This window comes from Cherax quadricarinatus, chromosome 26, assembly GCF_038502225.1.
Source record: "Cherax quadricarinatus isolate ZL_2023a chromosome 26, ASM3850222v1, whole genome shotgun sequence".
Classification (NCBI taxonomy): domain Eukaryota; kingdom Metazoa; phylum Arthropoda; class Malacostraca; order Decapoda; family Parastacidae; genus Cherax; species Cherax quadricarinatus.
In genome coordinates, this window is record NC_091317.1 from 26,898,279 (window position 1) to 26,922,748 (window position 24,470).

The window sequence follows — 24,470 nt, forward strand, 5'->3', positions numbered from 1 at the left end:
TAATAACGAGAGTTTTATTAGTTAATATTGTCAACTGGGATATTTTATATTACTTATTTTTTTTGTCAATTTGCATGAAAATTTATTTCTAGTTGTGACCATTAAAAACATGCAAACAAATTATTATTCTCTTAGCACAAACCTCCTTAAACACTCATATAAAATAACCCAAAATCTCTCACATACAGACACGAATTAAAAATAATTCGAATTAAAATTAATTCGATACAGCTCTGGGTTTTAATAATTTTTAATATTTCTAAGTTAAAAAAAACAATGCAAATCAGCCGAGATAAGCTAATAAAAAAATTCATAAGTTGCAGCGAGTTTTGTCAAAATGTAATTAGCTGGGTAAGTATAGCGGACGTGCGGTAATAATATTATCACCAGGTGATGTGGACGTACACAGTGTCATAATATAATCAGTGGACGTGTGTGTGTGTGTGAGAGAGAGGGAGTACGCACTTATTTGCGGTTGCAGGGGTCGATTCACAGCTCCTGTGTGTGTGTCTGTGTACTTATTGTATCTATGTGTAGCTGCAGGGGTCGAATTTTAGCTCCTGATTCTGTCTCTCCACTTGCCAGGTTCACTCCCTCTTAGCTTAGTGTTCCCTGTCATATATATTAAGACAATAACTGGAGTCTGCCTCCACTACTTTCGTTTATTTCATTTCACTTCTTCACCACCCTGAGGCTGATGAATTACTACCTATATCCCTGTAACTTCTGTGTCTTTAACACCCCTCAAGGAAGGTTCCTTGATGTTGGTGAGGGGCTCTTGATTTAGGGAATTGGATCTGTGCTCCAGTTTCCCGAATTAAGCCTGAATGCCTTCCACATCCCCCCCCCCCAGGCGCTGTATAATCCTCTGGGTTTAGCGCTTCCCCCTTGATTTTAATAATAATAATAATGTGTCTTTAACAGTGTTCTGTTACAGGATACCCAGTTTCAACCCCCTCGAGCACTTTAACCTTATTCACCCTATTAAGTTCTTTGAGTATTTTGCTCATCTTTATCTTGTATCTTTTGGTCTGTAATGTTGTCAGGCTCAATTTCTGTAGTCTCTGCTCATAATTCAATTCCATTAACTGTTACTATTTTAGTTGCAAATCTTTGTACTTCTCGCTTAACATACTTTATCATGTGTGAATTCTATGCTTGTGCTACATACTCCTAGAGGGTCTTGACATATCGCATACATGGTAATGAATAAGTCTTTGTTGACATTTCTAAAAGTAATATCAGATTTGCTAAGCACGCATTCGCTGATAAGTTCAGTGCTATGCACACCCCCAAGTCCTTGTCTTTTAATGAAGATTTCAACCTCTGTGCCCTCTTCCCTTTCCCTCAAGCTTGTGCTCAGTGTCCGGTCTTCTTTTCCTCTCTCCAATTTAGCACAGCATATTCTGGGATTGAAGTTTGGTAATAACTTTACTTACCAGTTCTTCAGTTTTTCCAAGAGCAGTTGAAGTCTTTCCTTGTCCTCGCCAGTTTTATCTTCATTAACTTCATAACATCTACGAATAAGGTTTCACTGGACTCTCTATCTTCCTGCATGCTGTTCACATATATCAGAAGAAAAAAAAACTAATCTCGCTACCTAGTTTTATTGAACCCAGCTCGTCCAACATTCCCATTCTGATGCCTCTTTCCAGTCAATCACTTCCCGTCTCCTCCATCTTCAATATTCTTTGATCCGCTGTAGTGCCTTCCCTGTTATCTTTGCTGCTCTTCTGGTTGTTGTTTATGCATCCACTTCTATCCAAGTGCTACTCCACTTTTCTGAATATCTTCTCCACTACATCCATTGTCCTGTATACATTCCCTTGTTTGTAAATGTTTGCTAGCGTTTTACGATGCTTCTGTCGACTCTCTCAGCCTATGGTGAAACACTGTCTGAGATTTTTGCCTCTGATGTACAGAGCTCGTTCACTAGTTTCTTCATCGCTTCTTGTATCAGGTATATTGTGTTGAGTTTCCGTTAGTGCACTCTTTGTTTCTCGACTCTCCGGTGTCGTTTCTGTTTCCACGAAAAATTCCTGTTTTCACTGTTTATTTCAGATCTCTCAGATTTTTTCCAATTCACCATGAGTTCTGTTCATTCTCTTTTAATACTTGGCATTTTCCTGCCGTCTTCCTTAAGCTGTGACTAAGTGGATGTTTTTTAGATTTTGCTTACAATTTTGTCATTCTTAAAATGCACACAGCCTTTCTTCTCATTCATGTGCCTTCTTTGTTCTCTACTGTCCTTATTATTTTCCATCCTTCTCTTTCTAGGCTTGGCACTCTGCATCTTAGGCTGATTCACAGAGTCGCATTGTTCATATCATTGCCACCCCTGAGCGTGTGTATGTGATATGAACCTATTTATTGTCTATAGAGATAATGAGTAAGACACTGAACATTTTTTGCCTCCAGTTGGGGTTTCTTCAGCTAAGTGAGTCTGGAAAGGAAGTATCTGCCTATAGAGTGACCGGGTGATATCATGTGATACCTTTCTTAAAGAGGAGTCTGGTGACTGCTTCAGGGTAAGTTCCAGGTATCAGTCATCATATAATCCCCACTCACTGTGAGGATTATATGATAACTGATTATATGATGGCTGATAATATGATGACAGTCCAGGGAAATGTTAAAGTTTGTAATATTATATATATACATGAGTTGATCCGATTATTTTTCCTTTTATAAACATTTTTTTTTTTGCAGCAATCGTAAAAACTAGCAGTGAATATAATGATACTTTCCTTTCAATGGATTCAGTACACTAATTCTTCAATCTGTTAACGGATCATTTTACCTCCATAATACTGATTTTCAGGGTAATACTAGTCTACCTTTTTTTCTTCTGGTCAGTCTTACAGATTGTGAGGGAATTACTCTCACAGTGTGTGGGTAGCCACCCACATGTGGAGTGTGTGTGGGTAGTCACCTACACGGGGAGTGTGTGTAGGTAGTCACCCACACGTGGAGTGGGTGTAGGTAGTCACCTACACGGGGAGTGTGTGTAGGTAGTCACCCACACGGGGAAGCTACTAGTTCGGGATTGTGCAACAGTGTCGCTTTAACATGTGTATGTGTGTGTGTGTGTGTGTGAGTGAGAGAGAGAGAGAGAGAGAGAGAGAGAGAGAGAGAGAGAGAGGTGGGGTAGTGGTTGTACTGCTTGTGGTGGTGGTGGAAATTATTCCAGTATATTGATGATAGTGTTACTGTCGATGGTTATGATAGCGTTACTGTTTACTATGTTACTATGGTTGTAGTTGTGTTTCTGTTGATGATGTAGTAGTGTTACTGTTGATGGTTGTAGTAGTGTTACTGTTGATGGTTGTAGTAGTGTTACTGTTTATAGTTGTAGTAGTGTTACTGTTTATGGTTGTAGTAGTTTTACTGTTTATGGTTGTAGTAGTTTTACTGTTGATGGTTGTAGTAGTGTTACTGCTTATGGTTGTAGTAGTGTTACTGTTGATGGTTGTAGTAGTGTTACTGCTTATGGTTGTAGTAGTGTTACTGTTTATGGTTGTAGTAGTTTTACTGTTTATGGTTGTAGTAGTTTTACTGTTTATAGTTGTAGTAGTGTTACTGTTGATGGTTGTAGTAGTGTTACTGTTGATGGTTGTAGTAGTGTTACTGTTTATAGTTGTAGTAGTGTTACTGTTGATGGTTGTAGCAGTGTTACTGTTTATGGTTGTAGTAGTGTTACTGTTGATGGTTGTAGTAGTGTTACTGTTGATGGTTGTAGTAGTGTTACTGTTTATGGTTGTAGTAGTGTTACTGTTTATGGTTGTAGTAGTTTTACTGTTTATAGTTGTAGTAGTGTTACTGTTGATGGTTGTAGTAGTGTTACTGCTTATGGTTGTAGTAGTGTTACTGTTGATGGTTGTAGTAGTGTTACTGTTGATGGTTGTAGTGGTGTTACTGTTGATGGTTGTAGTAGTGTTACTGTTGATGGTTGTAGCAGTGTTACTGTTTATGGTTGTAGCAGTGTTACTGTTTCAGGTTGTAGTAGTGTTACTGTTAATGGCTGTAGTAGTGTTACTGTTGATGGCTGTAGTAGTGTTACTGTTAATGGCTGTAGTAGTGTTACTGTTGATGGCTGTAGTAGTGTTACTGTTAATGGCTGTAGTAGTGTTACTGTTGATGGTTGTGGTAATATTACTGCTGACGACGGTTGTAGTGGTAATGCTTATGGTGATGATTAACATTCTACTGGTGGGGGTGGTGGTAGTTCTACTACTAGCGATGGTGGTATTAGTACTGGTTATTGTAGTGGTTGTAGCTCCTATAATTCTGGTTCTGTTGGTGAATGCTTAGTATTTATCAAAACAAATATGTCACAATATATTTCTCCCGGTAACATCTATGTGAGACCTTACTTACAAAAACGTCAGAATTTCCAACTACATGCCTTGAAAACCAGAGCAAATAATGCTTGATATGTTTTAATTTTATCTGAGAAAATACCATTTTAATTGGCAGCACAACCTGCCTCTTAATCTGAATGTGTTATATGCATGATCGGGGATGGAGACGTGTCATTTGGGAAGTGTCAGTTGAAGAGACTGGATTTCTTCGCGTCGTGATGGCGAATAAAGAGGTATGCTTTGAAGCGTTTAATATTTTGAACTTTTGTGATTTTCAATGATAAAAATCCATTGGAAGTGTCTGAAAATTTTGAACAGTTATGACTGGTGTAGCAGAAGATCCTCAAGAAATGGTTCAGTTTCTTGAACCGTCCTTTTGCAGTCAGCTTTTATGTTACTCAGAAATCTGTTTATTTTGCTCTCAGGTGCTCTCCCGGTACCTCTGGATACCAGCGTGTCACTGGAAGTGACAATGGAAATAACACACTCACTTGGGGTTGATCCAGCCGAACATGCATCATGTGTGATAGTAGTCAAAGTTCACATGAAGGTGGAGCTTCAGGAGCCTGTGGTGTGGAGCTCACCGTGTCGGACACACTGGCATAATTGTTTCATTTGTCAGGACACAATCGAGATACTCCACTCTTCAGTTTTTTCACAGAGTGGAATATAGGTATCAGGACCATAGCTGACAGTGTCCTGCATTCCGTAAAACTGGTTCCTTAAAGAGAGAGAGAGACAGATAGATAGATAGAGAGAGACGGAAAGAGACAGAGAGCTCTGATCCTGGCGGCAGACTGCTGTACTAACACAGCTGAAGTAAGCCCCTGGATGACCGGAGTACCGGAAAAGCTGGGGCAGATTTTTGAAAGACTGGTGTACAGAGAGCTGAGGCAGGTCACTGGAGTACTGAATGCTTTAGACACGTCCTTGGAGTATTGGTGTACTGAGAGCTGAGACAGGTTCCTGAAGTACTGGTGAACTGAAATATGAGGTACGTCCCAGGGAGATTGGTGTACTTAAAGCTGAGTCATCTGTTGTTCCTGGATGCCGTCCCCTGGAAAACTATTGTACTGTCACAGCTGATGCAGTTCCTTCGAAGACTGCAGTAATGACACAAATGGAAGTCTTGGAATGATCAGGACAATGCACAAGACGGTGTTTCTGTTCCCACTGTAGAAGCCATTATTCTTGATTGGTCTGTTATCGTCACACATATTATAACCTGGCCCTGTTGAGTTACTAGACGATGTTTATAAGTAATCTCAGCTACAGGGAACGAGCCTTGTATAGATGTTGTGTGAGATGTGTTTCTCTCGGAGAGTTTGAAAGCAGGTAATCGAAGCAAGAGGAGGGAGAGAGTTTGGAAACGCCAGGAGCCACCTAGTTAGGTTTCTGGAAACTAGAATGAGTTTCTCAGAGTTGATGAGATGTATGGCAGTATTCTGTACCTTATCCTAACTAGCTATGCATCACTTACATACACCATTTTATAGCAAATATAATTTATTATTGTAAGCTCGTGTGCTCATTGCAAGGGTAAATTCGGAGTGTAGAATTGCTTGTTTGCTCATTAAACTTAATTAAATCATACACGCTGTATTACATACATTGTAGCATTTTCCACATATGCATGGTGTAAGGTTTAATTCATTATCATAAATAGCAACTGCAGCTTATGTGACGGAGATGACCGGTTGACACAACACCACTAGCGAGTCGTCTCCAATAATATGTCATTATAATATATATATTAAAGATCTCTTTAAATTATGAGATATTCTCGGTTCCATACCAGAGCAGGCATTTCAAAGTGCTACCCAACAATGCTTATTGAATCTTTGCTAATAGTAGTTACACTAGACAATGGCACTAGCTTCAGGGTAGCAGATGAAATCTTCAAGATATGCTCTCAATAAAAAAAAAAATCTTCAAGAATCAGAGGAGATGCATGATTACCTTGGGAAGGCCGATTACGACTGGAAGTTCATAGCACTGTGAGCACCTTTGCAAGGCAGTTTCGATATGCGAATGGTTGAGACAGTCGAACGAGATTTCTGGAAGGTACTGCATAGGAGGAGAGTACCGACGAAATATGAACTGTTTTATCCAACATTATGGGAAGAGTAAACAACAGACCACTGAGTTTCACAGAATGATTTACATGAGTTTGAAGTTTTTACTTCTAACAATAAGCTATTTGGAATAAGAATCGAATTGTTTTCTAGAGTATTGAGCAAATTATCTGACCATCACAGCCTCGACGGCTCCCCCTCCAATGAGGAACTGCACTAGAACAGTGAAAAAATAATGAAGCTGCTAAAGAAATGTTGTCAAGCATGGCATGTTGATTACTTAATTACAGTGCTGATCCACAAGGTAATAAGCTGACGTTTAACTCAGGTGACACTAAACTGATGAGATTTCACAAAACTGTAAAGCGATGTGTATAAAGCGGACTGGCTATTTCATCTAGTAGTTACGATTCATCCAGATAAAGCAGGACGTTTGAAGATATCCAGGTTTAGGATAACGTTATCGAGACTATTAGAACCTTTAGTAAGATTCTGTCTCTGGAAGTTCGCAGCCAGCGGGTTCTTAACAGCAGACGTTAGCCCGTGATCTCCTCGGTTACATTGCCAGCTAAGCTCAGTGGGAGAGCTGGAAGGAAGCAATCTTCATCTAGACTTGAAATTATTATTTTTTACCGAGTGGGAGGATGTGGGAAATTTGTTTTATGAATGCTTAAAATTTTCCTTACTGAGGTTTTGATGAAGACCCCTCTTATAACACAACTAATTACGGTCTAGGTGAATTCCAAAAATGAGTAAAGAATGGTTATTCCATCTAGTATTTTCACTGACCAGAAGCCCTTCACAGACCAGGTCAATACCCCATAGACAGGAATCTCAGTGGTATAGAGGACAAAGGGCTTCCACCGGCTGCCTCTGCTCCTCTTGTTATTCACGCATCTGAATATTTTTTAAGGCGTTGATACACTTGTCATATATGTTTAATTCCTTCAGTTAACCTCCAAACTTTCTGTCAGTTGAAACAGTAATAGCCGCTGTCCACCCACACTTCAGCCAGCTGACCCACGACCTAAACAATGTATTATTTCTTTTAATTAATATTACTCCCAAAGGCAACGATCTGGCATAATTGTCTGCCATAATTCTAGCTGTTTAATTAAATATTCTTTAAGCCTTCCTAAATTGATAATGAAGCTCAAATCGCTATGTACACTCTACGCTAAACTGCGTCTCACCTAATATAAAACACAAATAACCCACACATAAGAGAGAGAAAAGTTTGTGACAACGTTTCGGTCCGTCTTGGACCATTCACAAGTTAGACAGAAGAGAGTGAGTGGGCCAGTATATTTAAGCGAGGACGACAGGGACTGGAGAGAGGAGGAGAAAGTAGTAGTGGTAGTGGAAATGCTGGTAGAGGGAGTAGTAGTGGTAGTGGAAGTGCTGGTAGAGGAAGTAGTTGTGGTGCCTTTTTATTCTTCACCTAATATAAAACTCGACATATTTCATATACTCTGGTGATCATATTGTTATCAATAGTCTGTTATAGAGTTCTCGGTACACTAATATTTGCAGGTAACCAGCCATCACCAGCACTAGAAAACAACCTGAGAGTCGAGCTTGCTAAGAAGCAGTAACTGGGAAGACTTGATGCAGAGACTCACCACACGTCAAGTCTCTGTTATTTTGTTTGAATGACTTTGATCCTGTTGGTCCATCGTTCATTTTTATACAGAAAGAATATTGAAAAGGGAGTTTGTGAGTGTAAGCTTATCATCTCAACTAATCTGTTACTGCAGTAACCACATCATAATAAAAACGTCCTTCATAAGCGATGTTGCTATGTGTGAGACCTAGGTTGTGTGTGACCTCAGTTGTGCTCAGAGACCTCAGTTCGTCCGAAGTGACTACTTCCTTACTCCTAAAACACAACTCGGTGATTGTCGATGTAGATTTTTTTTAGAGACAGGGTTTTCTCTCTGCTGCGTTGGGCTGCTGCTCTTAGGACCTACTCATTCCCATATTCAGTGTGTGTGTGTGTGTGTGTGTTAGTTACCATTTTGTCCTAGGCACATGTCGATTAGACACTAGGCCTGTTGTGTGTGTATGTGTGTGTGTTTGAGAATCTACATCCCTGACTCTCATAAAAACAACTTTGTTATCTAATCTAAAAACTTTTCATGAAAACGATTACTATCTTCACTTATATACACATTTAAGGTGAAAGACAAATACAAACCAGACAAGTCACCCCATACAGAAACCGAAGAAAATTTCTCAATCGCTGTAAGAGAAAATGGGAATATTACGAACCCATTTTCTCTAGTATAATTTTGACAGAGAATGGTTGACATGCTGACACAGCCTTAGTTAAAATGCTCTCTGAGGTTAGGTGTTAACCCTGGTTGATGATAGGCAGGAACTCTGACTGACTGAGAATAGGTAGGAACTCTGACTGAGGATAAGTAGGAACTCTGACTGAGGATAAGTAGGAACTCTGACTGGGTAGGAACTCTGAGGATAGGAAGGCGTTCTGATTGAGGCTTGGTAGGAATTCTGACTCAGGATAGGTAGGTGGCCTGACTGAAGATAGGTAGGGATCCAGACTGAGGATAGGTAGTGGCCCTAATAATGAATTCCGAAATACTAGATTTAGCCTCGGTTGGTTTAAATTAGTTAAAATGAATATTTTTTAATTACAAAATGTCATTGCTTGGTATCAGAATAACTGATGTCCATTATCAATTACTTTTTATTAATCAATATTCTTCTCTGTGAGGAGGTATGACAGTCTGTTTATGGCTCAGTCTTATAAAAAGACGCAGACATTTGTGAGTAGTGAGGGACCTGAATGACCTCCACCCACGTTTTGCGCTGAATGACCCATTTCCGTCATTCAGCGCAAAACGTGGTGGAGGCTTGATACTCCGTCTGTTGAGTGCGAGACAGACGCACTTTCTCTTTGTATTCTCCTAGTTTTTGAGAAATAGGAGAGTACAAAGAGGAAGCGCGTCTGTCTCGCACTCAACAGACCGAGGATCAAACCTCTACCACGTCTTGCTCTGAATGGCCTAAATGAATTTAGCGCTTAATGTGAATTATTATAAAAAAATAATTTTAATTTTTATAGTTGGCTTACTGCACGACATTTTCTCTGTATTTACAGATCTTTTAACTCCACTATAAAGCACCTGGTAAGATAAAATATTTTGTGTACTCAACATTACTCAAATACTGTTTGATGAGAAAATTTTCAATGCACGATACAAGTCATTATTGAAGAAATTAATTAAGAAAGAAAGAGGATAAATTAGAAAGGTAATGATATTGGCTGGTAATGTACACTGTAAAGTGTTAGGGTCATCTCAACGTTAATAAAGACGTCATGAAGTGTTGTCACTCAGGTCTTAGAGATGACAAGAAAGCAGACACAGGGTGGAATGAGAAACACATTCTTGTGTGCAAAGCAAACTTTTACTGTGACAATGTTTACGATTTGTATGGAGCTTTATCAAGTCCAAATGATTAAAATTTGATAAAGTTTCATGTACAGTCAAATGTCACAAGGAAAGCTTGTCCTGCCAAACGCACGTCAAGTTCCTCAACAAGGCCGTTGTAGATATCAACAATTTCCTTCTCATTACTGATCGTTTCTTCATGGCGTCAGAATCATAAAATTATTGTCTTCAGTAGCATGTATGTATGATGTTTTATTGTGAAAACGCCGTGATTTCTGGTCTTAAAATAAAAGTTTTTGGAAAACGTAAAGTGCATAATTATAGCAGACTTATACAAATGCCTTCCTCTAGAGTCTAGACAAACCACAAAACACTCACAACGTCTCTCATTATACAATTAAATATTCACACAACATAATCCTTCACTAGTAAAAAAAATTATATTTTTTCTGCTACATTTACGAGTTTTAACACATTATACAGACAACACTCATATTTTAGAGGGATATAGACTTTATATTACACTTTACCTTTAGTTACCATTAATTTACCTCAGTCTTCAGACTTGTAATTATTTCCTGGATCGCTGAAGAGGGATACACATGAACTGTGTGCTGGTACAAAAATAATGCATGTATTCATGTAGTCTTACCGTCAGATGATCTCCCACGCTGTCACAAAAAATTCTTAGCATTAATGTAGTTCTTCGTATAGGATTTTTTTCACTTTCTAAGGAAAGGTCTCACTTAATCCCTCAAGTGGGCCAAGGATGGTTTGCTTCAGAGACATGCATTATTTTGATTAAGAATTCATCTTTCACGAAAATGGACCACTTGATATTCTCTTCTCTTGAGCCATCTATTCTCGCTTCGTAGAACTGACCCAGTCACCTACACTCCCTGGAGCTAGGCTGAGAAAGAGGCGTCCCTTGGCAGAAGAAACTCCTTCGTCAGTACTCACCGAGGGATGGGCACCATGTTCCGCCTTAACATTGCCCAGATTTTTGTTGACAGGCACCAGGGGTCGTCCAGATGAGTCCTTGGCTTCTGTAGTGTCGTCCTTGCTGGCTGCACTGGCTGACCCCGCGCCTGCCCCACCTGCCGCTGCGCTGGCGCCCGCACCAGCCGTCGCTCCGCTGGTGCTGGAAGCCGCCCCACCACCTACCGTTCCCTTCGTCAGCGCCGTCGTCGAGTTCCTGCAGGATTAAAACCGTGATTTAGTGATAATAGTCGTAAAACATGAGCTTCTAATAATCTGTTAAACTTTTAATGAACTTTGAATTCGATAAAGAGAAAGAGTTATATGAGACTTTATTAAAGAATCAATGATTCTCAATGACCATTACAAATTTAAAACTTTCCCATGAGACTCACTATCATAATAATGATAATTTTGTTTCCTCAGATTCCCTCAGAGAAGATTCCTTGATGTTGATGAGGTGCTCTTGTTCCAAGGAATTGGACCCATGTTTCAATTCCTTGAATCAAGCCTGAATGCCGTCCATTTCCAGAGGCACTGTTTGATCCCTACGGGTTTAGTGCTCCAATTATTGCAAAACTAATAATCATATTTCCTCAGATAAAAATAGTGGTTTCCTGAGAACGCATTTACACTAATTAATAATACTGGAAAATAACTACATCAGTAGGTATTATTTAGTAATAGTAAGTGAATAGTGCTAATTAACTTCTGAACTCCCACCACTTAACTACGTGATTATAACTATGACCATAATTTTTTAAGGGGTGGACCGGTAAGCCAGCTGAAGGCTTCGGTCAGATAACCAAAAGCTCCAACGACGGGTAATCATCTGATTAAGACCCGCGTCAAGAAACACACCTAACCTAGTCTAACCTTACCTAACCTAACCTTACCTAACCTAACCTTACCTAACCTAACCTAACCTAACCTAAACCAACCTAACTTAACCTAATCTAACCTTACCTATCCTAACCTAACCCAACCTAATCTAACCTTAATAACCTAACCTAACCACCACTTGACCTATTAGCACGATGCAGATAAATGGTTCAGAGAACCGATAGGATGATGACTCTGACACTTGCTCAACACTCGGGCATCTTCATTGCGAAAGTGTTTCCACAATATAGCTACTTAAGTGTTGCACAAGTGTCTAATTTATTATTATCAAGATACCTATAGTAATAATTCATTAATAAACAACATATTAGCCATCTTTGTTTACTCAACACAATTAATAAATTCAGTTAAATTCAATATACATCAAATTCTAAAATAAAATGAAGGTAACTGGGGATAGATCAACTTAGCTTTAATATTGATAAAAATAAAGACTTGAATACTATGGTGATGGCTGCCTCATCGAGGTACAGTCAGCCAATAGTCTCTCACGAAATCGAAATACTACGACTGCAAAAGAATCACAGGACGAGTGAGGCTCGAACCCCACCCGTTCTGTGATATGTTTACCATTTCGAGCGTCATGATGGTCCGAGATTCATTTGTCAAAGCCTGAATTTGAAGTCAAGGTGGAACCATTCCAACCTTTCTATGGTGTATAAAAGTATACCTCGCTGGATGAGTCTTGTTAGGCCAGCATGGTCCGCTTGTAGGACTCACTTGACTTAAAGTTCATGTCCCAGTTATTCTTTGATTTTATTAACCAATTGAGTTTTTGCATGTGACGTCACAGGCTGAGAGTACGACATATTGACGGTCAAGAGTGTGCCAGAGGTGTTGTTTATCTCTCGGGAGTCGTAACAAGAGTATGTATTAAAAGTATGAAACTCTACGATGATAATAGTACTTACTACTACTAACTGACAGTGGGCTGAGGTCCATTGTCGAGGGAAGAGCCAAGAGGAGTCGATGTGTTTGAGTTAGGAAACACAAACCATTGCTAACGACGTATTTAGACACAACCGACACATCACTGACTAGATAACTACTGAAAAACATAAGCATAAGATTTGCAGTTACCAGTTCTGCACCAAAACAACATTTCAGCTTCTTCCTACGAGCCCTTGAGGGTGGGAAAGGATGTTGGGTTGTCCCTGAGAAAGCAGAGCTTTTTGTCATTAAGATCAACACCACTATATGTTTGCTACGCCCGTGAGAGCATTGCTGCAGTCAGGAGCATGTTACTACGGCCATAAGCGTGTTGCTACGATTTTGAGTGTGTTACTGCGACAGAAACAGCCAAACTTGTACATCACCAATCCTCCTTTGGGAGCCAGTGGTTGATCATCATCAGATTAAGACGTAGGACATTGTTCTTGACGTATATGTCATCATCATCAACCACAGCAGTGAGTTAATCAGTGGCCAGACAACACGAGACAATTACCTGCCAGCAGCAGACGTCAGGACACCATGTAAAGCTGCCAGTGTGTCGGTACAAGGACATCTGTTCCTTACACCACTACGGCAAGGAACGGGACATACTAAATGTGTTTTGCGTTCCTAGCAAGGTATCCCTGTATTGAATAACCCGTTTTACGTTTTATTTAAATTTTGGGTATATAAGATTTTTTTCAATAATGGTTTTGAGAGTACAGAGATGATATGTGCACATAAAATTTCATTATATTGACTTAACATATGATTTCCTAATAAAGTCAAACACAGTAATCATTTCTGACCAAATGGACACAAATGTAACTAATGTGACATTTTATTGTAGCAACGTTTCGCTCTCCAGGGGCTTTGACATGCCGTACAAGGTGAGTGATGGATTGGTTCGTCAAAAATTGCGTCTTGACACAGGTCTTAATCCTAAGGCGACTCGTCTGAGGATCTCGAAGGAGATGTCCTTAAGAATCTGAGGTTGATAGCTACGACGTCTTTACCTGTGGCGTAGATGTTGATCTAATTCAGCTGTTTTGACTATGGTCACGGTATTGCTGTAGTCTCTGTGTAAAACATTTTATGCAATACAGTGAGAGGAGGCCATCAGGCACTTCATGACTGTCTCCGGGACATGTGTTGGGTGGTCTGGTAAACTCTGTTTTCTCCATGCATATATTCAAGATCTCACAATAGAGATCTCATGGATTCGAACCCTGATCAAGTCTATTTCTCCTGTTCAACTAGCAGCGAACAGATGCCCAAGATTTAGTTGGCTGTTTTGGGTCACATTGATGCTCTGGGCAGAGGACCTAGGGATTGTGAAGGTTATAACCCACATTGCTTGACTTTCTTGGATTATCGTGGGTTGTCAGCCATCCAGGGTTAATAATCCAAAGGAAGTCTTCGTTATAACACTCATATATTTCACTGTATCTTGTAGTTATATTCTACGTAAATAATGGAAGTATTGCATGTGCCTATCTGGCGAGTGTTTAGCGTGTGGTGCATTTGTTGACAAAGACAAATCATATGTACTTTGCTTGTTCTCAAATTGGGTATTGTCACTGTGTTTCCGTTAATGTTTCGTTACAATGATAAACGTAATTAACTATTACATATTACACTGAACAGTATATTCATACCCGCGTTTTTTAAGGGGGGGGGGTGGCTATCATGGGAATAAATTTTAAATGTTCGTACAGGTTTCTTCAGAAAACCTCATTTGACGTGTCAGTAAGCCTCCCTCAGCACTCAGTATACACGCTGAGTTCCCTGAGTGCGCTTATAAATGTATATCTCCCAGGATATTTTATACAAAGCTTCCCGCCTGGAGTTTTCCCCTGGGATAACCTTTTTCATTCATAGGATTTGTCATGTAGGAATATATGCATACAGTCTTTATATACCTGAGTTTGTTACTGATACAGAGTAGGACACTTCACTTTACTGTTCTAGTATTTTACCTTGCATTAGTTTTTAAATAAACATTTTTTTTTTTGTTAAATTTAATTTTCATTTTCATTATGATGTTCGTGTTTGTTCGTCATTCCACGAGAAATATAATAGTAAAACCACACACAATTAGCAGTACCCATTTTATATTGCCTCCCTCACAATATGTGAGGGAGCATCCAAATATTTCGACAGCCAGAAATAGCTGTCTTTGTCTCAAAAAGCCGCTACACATCTCACCTCCCAGTAACTGCTACTCAGGATGGAGTGTGTGATGGAGCCTCATGGTCTCCGGCTCAGCGTAAGATAACTAAGAGTTGCGACAACTGCGTCTTCTACTCTTCCACTCGCTCTCAAGGCTCTAGGCACCTCCACTCTTGGCTGCCTGATGACCTCACCTACTGCTTGGCTGGCTGACGATCTACTCTGCTGCCTAGCTGCCTGACGACCTCGTCTGTTGCCTGACGACCTCATCTGCTTCCTGGCTACTTGACGACCTCGTCTGCTGTCTGGCCGCCTGACGAACTTGTCTGCTGTCTGGCCGCCTGACGACCTCATCTGCTGCCTGGTTACCTGACGACCTTGCCTGCTGGCTGACGACCTCGTCTGCTGCTTGCCTGCCTGAGACTTCGTCTTCTGTCTGCCTGCCTGACGACCTCGTCTGCTGCCTGGCTGCCTGACGACATCATCTGCAGCCAGTAATGCACTGCGTTGATCCTGACTGGCTATCTGCGAGCGTAGCCTGGCCATCAGTGCTTCTTGTAAGCTGACTGACGGCACCTCGGCAGGTCTGTAATCATGGAGGTGCGACACCAGGGAGCAGAGCCACACTGAACAGAGCCACACTGAGGAGGGGAGCCACCCTGAGGAGAGCCACACCAGGGAGACACATCAGGGAGAAGAGCCACACAGGGGAGACACAACAGGGAGGAGAGCCACACTGGGGAGGCACATCAGGAAGGAAAGCCACACTAGGGAGGAGAGCCACACCAGGGAGGAAAGTTACACCAAGAAGAGGATCCACACCAAGGAGGAGAGCCACATCGAGGAGCCACACCGGGGAGACACACTACCACTACTATCACTACTACTACTACTATCACCACCACCACCACCACCACCACCACTACTACTACTACTACTACTACTACTACTACTACTACTACTACTAAGAAGAAGAAGAAGAAGAAGAATGCAGTAGTAATAACACAGTGATAACACAAATCTTACAATACCACAATAATAACAAAATAATAATAATAATAATAATAATAATAATAATAATAATAATAATAATAATAATAATAATAATAATAATAATATCGTAATAATGATAAGTTATAATAACACAATAGTAAAACAGTAATAATAATAACTGCACAATTACTATAAACAAACTCCCAGAGCGGTGAAACATGGGAACCATGTTTACTGCTTGACATGTTTACCTATTTTGTTAATATTAGTTGTGTAACTGCAAGAAACGGTGTGGTGTATGAAACGTTGTATCCTGCAGTGGCAGTGTATGAAGAGTTGTATCCTGCAGTGGTAGTATTATATGGAGAGTTGTATCATGCAGTGGTAGTGTATGGAATATTGCATTTTTGGAGTTCGCCAAGTACGTTATAGTTTATTTGGCGTTCTTCACACATTTCTTTGTGTATTGTTTCTAGACCAGCGAAGCTGGCAGTCAGACTGTAGTAGTTTGCATAGGGGCCCCAACTACTCTGATATGCTGTCCATCTCTAACACCAATCCATTAGATGAGTGCTTGGTCCCGGCAGAGTTGATGCTATGCTTCCTCACCTTGCTGCGGACACTCACTAAGCTTAGCTGATCAGTACTGTATTACAGTAGTGGTCTATCATGAGGTGTAAAACCAACTGTGACTCTGTTTGCTCTACCGCTCCTCTTGGAAGGTTCCTTGATGTTGGTGAAGGGCTCTCGATTTAAGGAACTGGATCTGGGTATTAATTCCTTGAATCGAGTTTGAATGCCTTCCATTCCCCCAGGCGATGAATGACCCATATGGGTTTAGTTCTCCCCATGGAGGTAATAATAATAATAATAATAATAATAATAATAATAATAATAATAATAATAATAATAATAATAATAATAATAATAATAATAATGTGCCCTCCTGTTCATTATTATTGGGCTGCCTTACTGCACTTCGTACATATTGCAGATTTATTGGTGAAGGGAATATACGATCACTAAAACCTTCGACTTTCGTGGTTTGCCTTTATTTCCTTGAAGACTGTCCCTTAGCTGGAGTCTTGATTTACTGCCAGGAACAAGAGGTCTTTCTTCGTATACCAGTGGTAATGTTTACAACATTATGTCCTGCAGTGGTAATGGATGTAACACTATCTTACTGTGAACACTTGTCCTGATGTTGTGTAATTAATTGTGGAGTGACAATGTATGTAGCATTGAATCCTCGAGTGGCAATCTATGTAGCATTGTATCCAGGGTCGGATTGAGGCATGGGCTTTAGCGGCTGCAGCCCAGGGGCCTCCGTTAGATGAAGGGCCTCCAGAGAATAAGTGAAAAGTGTTCACAGTTGCTGCTGTGAGTTTATGTTATTACATCACGTATATGATGATGTGTTGGCTATTGTGATTATTTTTTCCCCTTTTGGAAATATCACTGGGGCCTCACAGTACCTGTAGCCTAGGGAACTACAAAATCCTAAACCTGCTCTTATTGAATCCCGCTTTGGCAGTGTATGCTGCAGTGTATTCGACAGTGAACACTTGTCCTGATTGTGTATATCCAGTCTATTGCATGTTTTTAGTAACCTCATGCAGAGCACGCCTGCTTCTTGGTAGACGGAGGATCGAGCCTCCTCCATGCGTTGAATAATCGAACGGGTTTAGCTTATCATAACGATAGAATAATAAAGATAATTCCCCCTACTCAATCGGTCCTCGTGATTACTCCTACTTTATGCTACTATCTGCAGACGCAACTCTGTGTATGGTGTCCTAGGCAGACAATACTGTGTAAAGTGTCACTACTACTACTACTACTACTACTACTAATACATACTGCTACTACTACTACTACTACTAATGCTAATACATACTGCTATTACTGCTACTACTACTACTACTACTACTACTACTACTACTACTACTACTACTACTACTACTACTACTACTGATACTACTACTACTACTACCGATATTTCTAGTACCACTACTACTACTACTAATTACTACTACTACTACTACTACCAGTATTACTTCCCCTGCCTTCACTACAAGTACTAATGCCACTACCACTACAGCTACTATTGCTGCTGTTAATGGAACCACCTCCATCTCTACCACCACTGCTACCACTCCTCGTTCACTACCGCTACCACAACCAGTATCACTACCCATACCTCTTCCAGTTCGACTACCATTATAACATCAACTACCATGAATACTTCCACTATCACTACTATTACTACTATCACTTTCACTACCACTACTACTACTACTACTACCACCGCCACTACCACTTATACTACCACGTCCACTACCATTATCACTGACATTACCATTTCCATTACGAATACTATTACCACTACAATTACCACTACAACTACCACTACTTTTAACATTACCCCTGCGACTACCATTACCAATAACAGAGCTGATATCACCACTATTACACCTCTTCACTAGTAACAGCACTACTAGTGACACTTCTGCACCAGTACCAACAGTACTAGTGACACTTCTCCACTAACGCCAACAGTACTAGTGACATTTCTCTACCAGCGCCAACAGTACTGGTGGCACTTATCCACCATCGCCAACAATACTAGTGACACTTCACCAACGCCAACAGTACTAGTGACACTTCTCCACCAGCGCCAACAGTACTAGTGACACTTCTCCACCAGCGCCAACAGTACTAGTGACACTTCTCCACCAGTGCCAACAGTACTAGCGACGCTTCTCCACCAGTGCCAGCAGCACTAGTGACACTTCTTCACCAGTGCCAGCAGTACCAGTGCCACTTCTCCACCAGTGCCAGCAGTACTAGTGACACTTTTCCACCAGTGTCAGCAGTATTAGTGACGCTTCATCAGTGCCAACACCACTATTAACAAGGCTTCACTCGTGCCAACAGTACTAATGACACCTCTTGTGCCAAAAGTACCCAAGTTTGTCCCATCCATCATCGCCCTTCCTCCATTGCTCTATCCCACCTTCACTCTACCCGTTGTTTCTTACTGACACTCTCTCCACATTTGTTCTCTCCTCTCATACCTATATTTCTCGTACACTCTCTTACTCTCCTTTCACCATCTCTCCTCTCCTCCCTCCCCGCTCTTTCCTTTCTTTCTCTCTATCGCCTCTTTTCACACGACTTCTCTTACCTCCCATTCACCCACTCCCACTCCCACCCACACGCCATAACATGGCTGGAACTGAGGACATCCTGGCTGTATTGAGTTAGCGGTGAGTGTTGTGTGTGGGAACAGCGGCCGACACTCCTACATACACACAAATATTTCCAGAAATAATACTACGTACCCACTCGTGTGTGTGTGTGTGTGTGTGTGTGTGTGTGTGTGTGTGTGTGTGTGTGTGTGTGTGTGTGTGTGTGTGTGTGTGTGTGTGTGTGTGTGTGTGTGTGTGTGTATGTGTGTGTGTGTTCTTGTTTATTTGCATGTGTGTTTTGTGTTTGTGTGTGTCTTCGTGTGTATTCACATATTTGTGCACACCTATCTGTGGTTGCAGGGGTCAATCCGTAGCTCCTGGTCTCGTCTCTTCGCTGGTCGTTACTAGGTCCACTCTCTCTCCCTGATCCAAGAGCCTTATCGCACCTCTTGGACCATGGATATTGACTGTGTTTTCTAACTATACCAGTATCATCTGCTTTTCATTAGGTTTGGAACCTGACCCAAAAGTACTTTTCATGTTTATATCATATCTCTCTCTTTTCTCCGTGTGTGACTTGCACACACTCACCATTTGCTTGATTTCTGTTCTGTTCAAATTTCTAATCTAACGTCTTTTTCATGGCCGTTAATGTATTTGCCTTATGGAAGATAATTATTACAAGGTATTTAACATGTCCGCTTAGATTTATGCCAAGGTTTGCCTTCCTTTTATGCACCTTAAATTGCAAGGCAGTATCACAAGGATGAGTAATATCCAAAATATAGGATAAGATAGCCAAAAAAAAAAAAAAGATTGGTGGATCCTATAAAGAGGAAAATTTCATAGCGAAAAAGGCAAAATGATTCGGCGAAGGCAAATCCTGTCTCACAAATCTGCTGGAGTTGTATGAGAGACGCAGAGATATCATGCAACATAGGAAATGGGACTGTTTATAACTCTGTTGTTGGAAGGCTCTACCCATGGCACCTCACCGGAGATTGATCCATAAATTGAAGAGAGAGAGAGGATGGGGGTAGAAGTAGAAAGTGATTCAATGGAACAACAAATATCTCACAAAGACGATGTAACGGTAAGAGAAACACCAGGTAGGGCAATGGTGATTTGTGGCTTTCCTGTTTTCTATACTGAGGTCTACAATGAGGTCTTCACTGAGGTTTATACTGAGGTCTACACTGAGGTCTACACTAACGAGGTATTACCCAGTGGGGACCTTTTAAGCGGTTGCTTGAGTTTCTCTTTGTCTTCCTCCAATTTTTCGCTTTTATTTTGCTCATAACTCGAGAAAGCCTAACCCAATCAGCTTCAAAATTTCAACACTTATGTAAGGTAACTAGGACCAAATTCCTGAACAATTATCATGTGTCAATACTTTATGATAAAAGTTGTTGAACTCATTCCCATCATCTTGGAAGAATAGCTTCAAACGTCCAGAAAGATGCTTCTTAATTCAAATATGGCGGAGATTGAAATTCGAATGTGAAGGTACGATCTGACTAATTATTGTGTAAAATAGTGAGGAATTTCTTATTACCGTTAAATAAATTTTAGTTTACCTCTTCTGAACGACTTCAGTATTTAATGACTGATGCATCTTAAGCCCAGGATAGTACCTAGTAAATTTTGTACTTGCGTAATTCTAACTAAGTTGTCGCACACTTCACTAACTTCCAGCACAAAGTTAGGGGGAAAAACAAGGTACCATAATGTAAATCGTAACTCACGGAATATAATCATCACAAGGTTATGCATTTTTTAACTGTTATCAAATATTTCTACATCCTAAATGTTTTCTGTACCCAGACGCTGGAACAATAATATAAGTTTTCTACTCATTAACTGAGTCTGAAATTGCTGCGCCTGATTACTATGAGCCTGCCCAGCCTGGGGAAACATTAACTGTGTAATCTGTGCTGGAGGTGATGTATGCAGACATTCCTCACTCGGAATACTTCAGAGCAGACAGCTTAATGTCTCCTTACGTTTCTTTCGGCGATTCGGAGGGACTTACGAGCGGGTAATGTGCATTGTGGTGGGAGTGGCTGTGAGGACGAGGAACTGACTGCTCTCAACCCTCGCAAATATTTATGGGCTGTGTGTGTGTGTGTGTGTGTGTATGTGTGTGTGTGTGTGTGTGTGTGTGTGTATGTGTGTGTGTGTGTGTGTGTGTATGTGTGTGTGTGTGTGTGTGTGTACTCACCTATATGTGGTTGCAGGAGTCGAGTCAGAACTCTTGGCCCCGCCTCTTTGCTGGTTTTTATTAGGTCCACTTTCTTATTGCTCTAAAACACTTGTCGTATTTCTTCTTAAAACCTGTGTATGGATCCTGCACCCACTACATCACTTTCCAGATGGTTCCACTTCCTGACAACTCAAAGGCTGAAGAAACACTTCCTAACACCTCTATGACTCATAAGAGTTTTCAACTTTCAGTTGTGTCCTCTTGTTCCTGTGTCCCATCTGTGAAATATTCTGGTCCTGTCCTCCTTGTTAATTCCTCTCAATATTTCATACGTCGTTATGTCCTCCCTATCCCTCCTGTCCACTGAGATACGGATCTTCTAATACAAAAGCCATAGAATATGATTTTACGGAATGTGAGGATAGATTTACTGTGAAAGCCGCTGGTGCTGTGGGAAAGGGCAGTTGGTAACAGATGGTGGCCTCTGACGCAGACAAGACACAGCAGTGCAGTCTGTGGCCCTTTCCTATTAGAAGCTCCGTAGTTCAGCAGTAAAGTATTGGACTTGTCAATCCCAGGACCACGTTTTATGCCTCCCGTCTGTATTACACACACACACACACACACACACACACAAGTAATATATATATATATATATATATATATATATATATATATATATATATATATATATATATATATATATATATATATACTACTTTCTGAGATGCTCCCAGCCTTCAGCAGTCCGAAATTCAAGGAATATGACTCTCTCCTTAAGACCATGTATTGAATCTTTCCCTTGAAGATGAACAGTGGTTACAAGCCTCACTTCCGTTCAGGCATGGGAGGCTGGGAGTACGCAGATCCTCCCAGATTGCCCTACCAGCTTTCTTATCCTCTTCCATAGCATCAAACGAGTTAATAAGACAAATTCTTCCTGATAACCTCAGTGACTCAGCAGGAATACAGAAACCTAACTATGCCAGTGCCATCAATGAATGGGAGACTCTTGCTGCTCCAGTACCAAACCCTAGTGCAGCACTGGCTTACGAACGGTTAAGCTGGGATGGCCCCATCGCTGACAAGGTGCTTGCCAACATGCTAAGGGCTGTAACATCAGACAGGGAAACTGCCCGTCTCCAAGCTGTGAGCGCACATCACTCCGGGGACTTCCTCCAAACAGTTCCCATATCGGCAATGGGAACGTGCCTCGACCCTAAGACCCTCTGTATTGCAGTGGCTCTGCGCCTTGCTGCACCATTTCACAAGGTATGTACGTGTATTTGCGGCGATGCGCAAGCCTACCAACATGGTCTACATGGTCTTAGCTGTTCCAAAACCAAGGGCTGGCATGCAAAACACAGTGAAGTCAACGACATCATAAAGAGAACCCTTGCTACAGCTGGATGCCCAGCCGAGAGGGAGCCCCGATCACTAGCAGCCAACAATTCGCACAACCCAGCAAACCGCCTTGATGGGATCACCATCTATCATTGGAAGAATGGTAAGCTCTTAGCATGGGACTATACCTGTGTGTCCACACTGGCTGACACCTATATCCATGACAGTGTCGGGCGACAGGGAGGAGCTGCTGACCACAGGAGGAGTACAAGATCGGTAAGTACAGAGACATAAGCCAACAGTATCAGTTTGTCCCAGTAGGATCAGAGACCTTGGGATCATGGGGAAAACATGCCACACGTTTCCTTAAAGAACTGGTTACAGACTCATCGACACCACCAGGGACCCAAGGGCAGCCACTTTCATGTTCCAGCACCTCAGCGTGGCCATCCAGAGGGGAAATGCATGCTGGATACTGGGCTCGCGTCCGGTTTCGGAAAAGCTGGAGGAAATTCATAACCTTCGATATATTGTACCATTGTATTCATGTTTGTGTTTTCTATCAATGTATAAGAACATAAGAACATAAGAAAGGAGGAACACTGCAGTAGGCCTGTTGGCCCATACTAGGCAGGTCCTTCACAATCCATTCCACTAGCTGTCTATTAATAAAGTACATAAATAATATAAATCATAGGGAGTGGTAGGAGAAGAAAATAGCCAAACAGCTCCGGGGAGAATCTTGACTTTTCCCAGAGGTACGTTTATTGTCGTCTCTGAGGATGAGGGTCCCCAGTAAAGTTCTAGAGATGGTACCTCCCTATATTTTACACACACACACACACACACACACACACACACACACACACACACACACACACACACACACACACACACACACACACACACACACACATATATATATATATATATATATATATATATATATATATATATATATATATATATATTATTTTTATTATTATTATCACACTGGCCGATTCCCACCAAGGCAGGGTGGCCCGAAAAAGAAAAACTTTCACCATCATTCACTCCATCACTGTCTTGCCAGAAGGGTGCTTTACACTACAGTTTTTAAACTGCAACATTAACACCCCTTCTTCAGAGTGCAGGCACTGTACTTCCCATCTCCAGGACTCAAGTCCGGCCTGCCGGTTTCCCTGAACCCCTTCATAAATGTTACTTTGCTCACACTCCAACAGCACGTCAAGTATTAAAAACCATTTGTCTCCATTCATATATATATACATATATATATATATACATATATATACATATATATATATATACATATATATACATATATATATATATACATATATATACATATATATATATATACATATATATACATATATATATATATATATATACATATATATATATATATAATAGAATTTGGGAAGAATTTAATAATACACTGGACAAATAATTTTTAAATTTTCTTGGGTAGAATAGTTTGTGGGGTGAGTTGTGCAAAGGACCTATCCAAGTCGGGTCGGCGCGCGTCAGGTGTTTAACCGTTGTGGGATCTGATAGTGAGGTGCTGGCCAGACCCCTTATATAGCTTCCTTGTATGCTTTACTTTCATAGTTCCTTGATAATGTGAGTAGTCACGAAAGCGCTTGGAATTTCTCTATTTTTTCAGAGTGGTTGTTTTGCATATATATATATATATATATATATATATATATATATATATATATATATATATATATATATATATATATATATATATATATATATATATATATATATATATATATATATATATATATATATATATATATATATATACATGTATATATATATAGTTTTTTTTTTAACAAGTCGGCCGTCTCCCACCGAGGCAGGGTGACCCAAAAAGAAAGAAAATCCCC

At 40.6% G+C, this 24,470-nt stretch overlaps 1 protein-coding gene across 1 annotated transcript in view; it reads right to left on the bottom strand.

The window, feature by feature from the left end:
• The window catches only part of LOC128691554 (synaptotagmin-7), a 330,949-nt gene extending 319,908 nt beyond the window's left edge, over nucleotides 1-11,041 (bottom strand). The window contains exon 1 of the mRNA XM_070088885.1: nucleotides 10,813-11,041. The gene's annotated coding sequence lies outside the window, so the exon portion shown is untranslated. The remainder of the gene's footprint in view (nucleotides 1-10,812) is intronic.
• Between the last annotated feature and the right edge of the window lie 13,429 nt (nucleotides 11,042-24,470).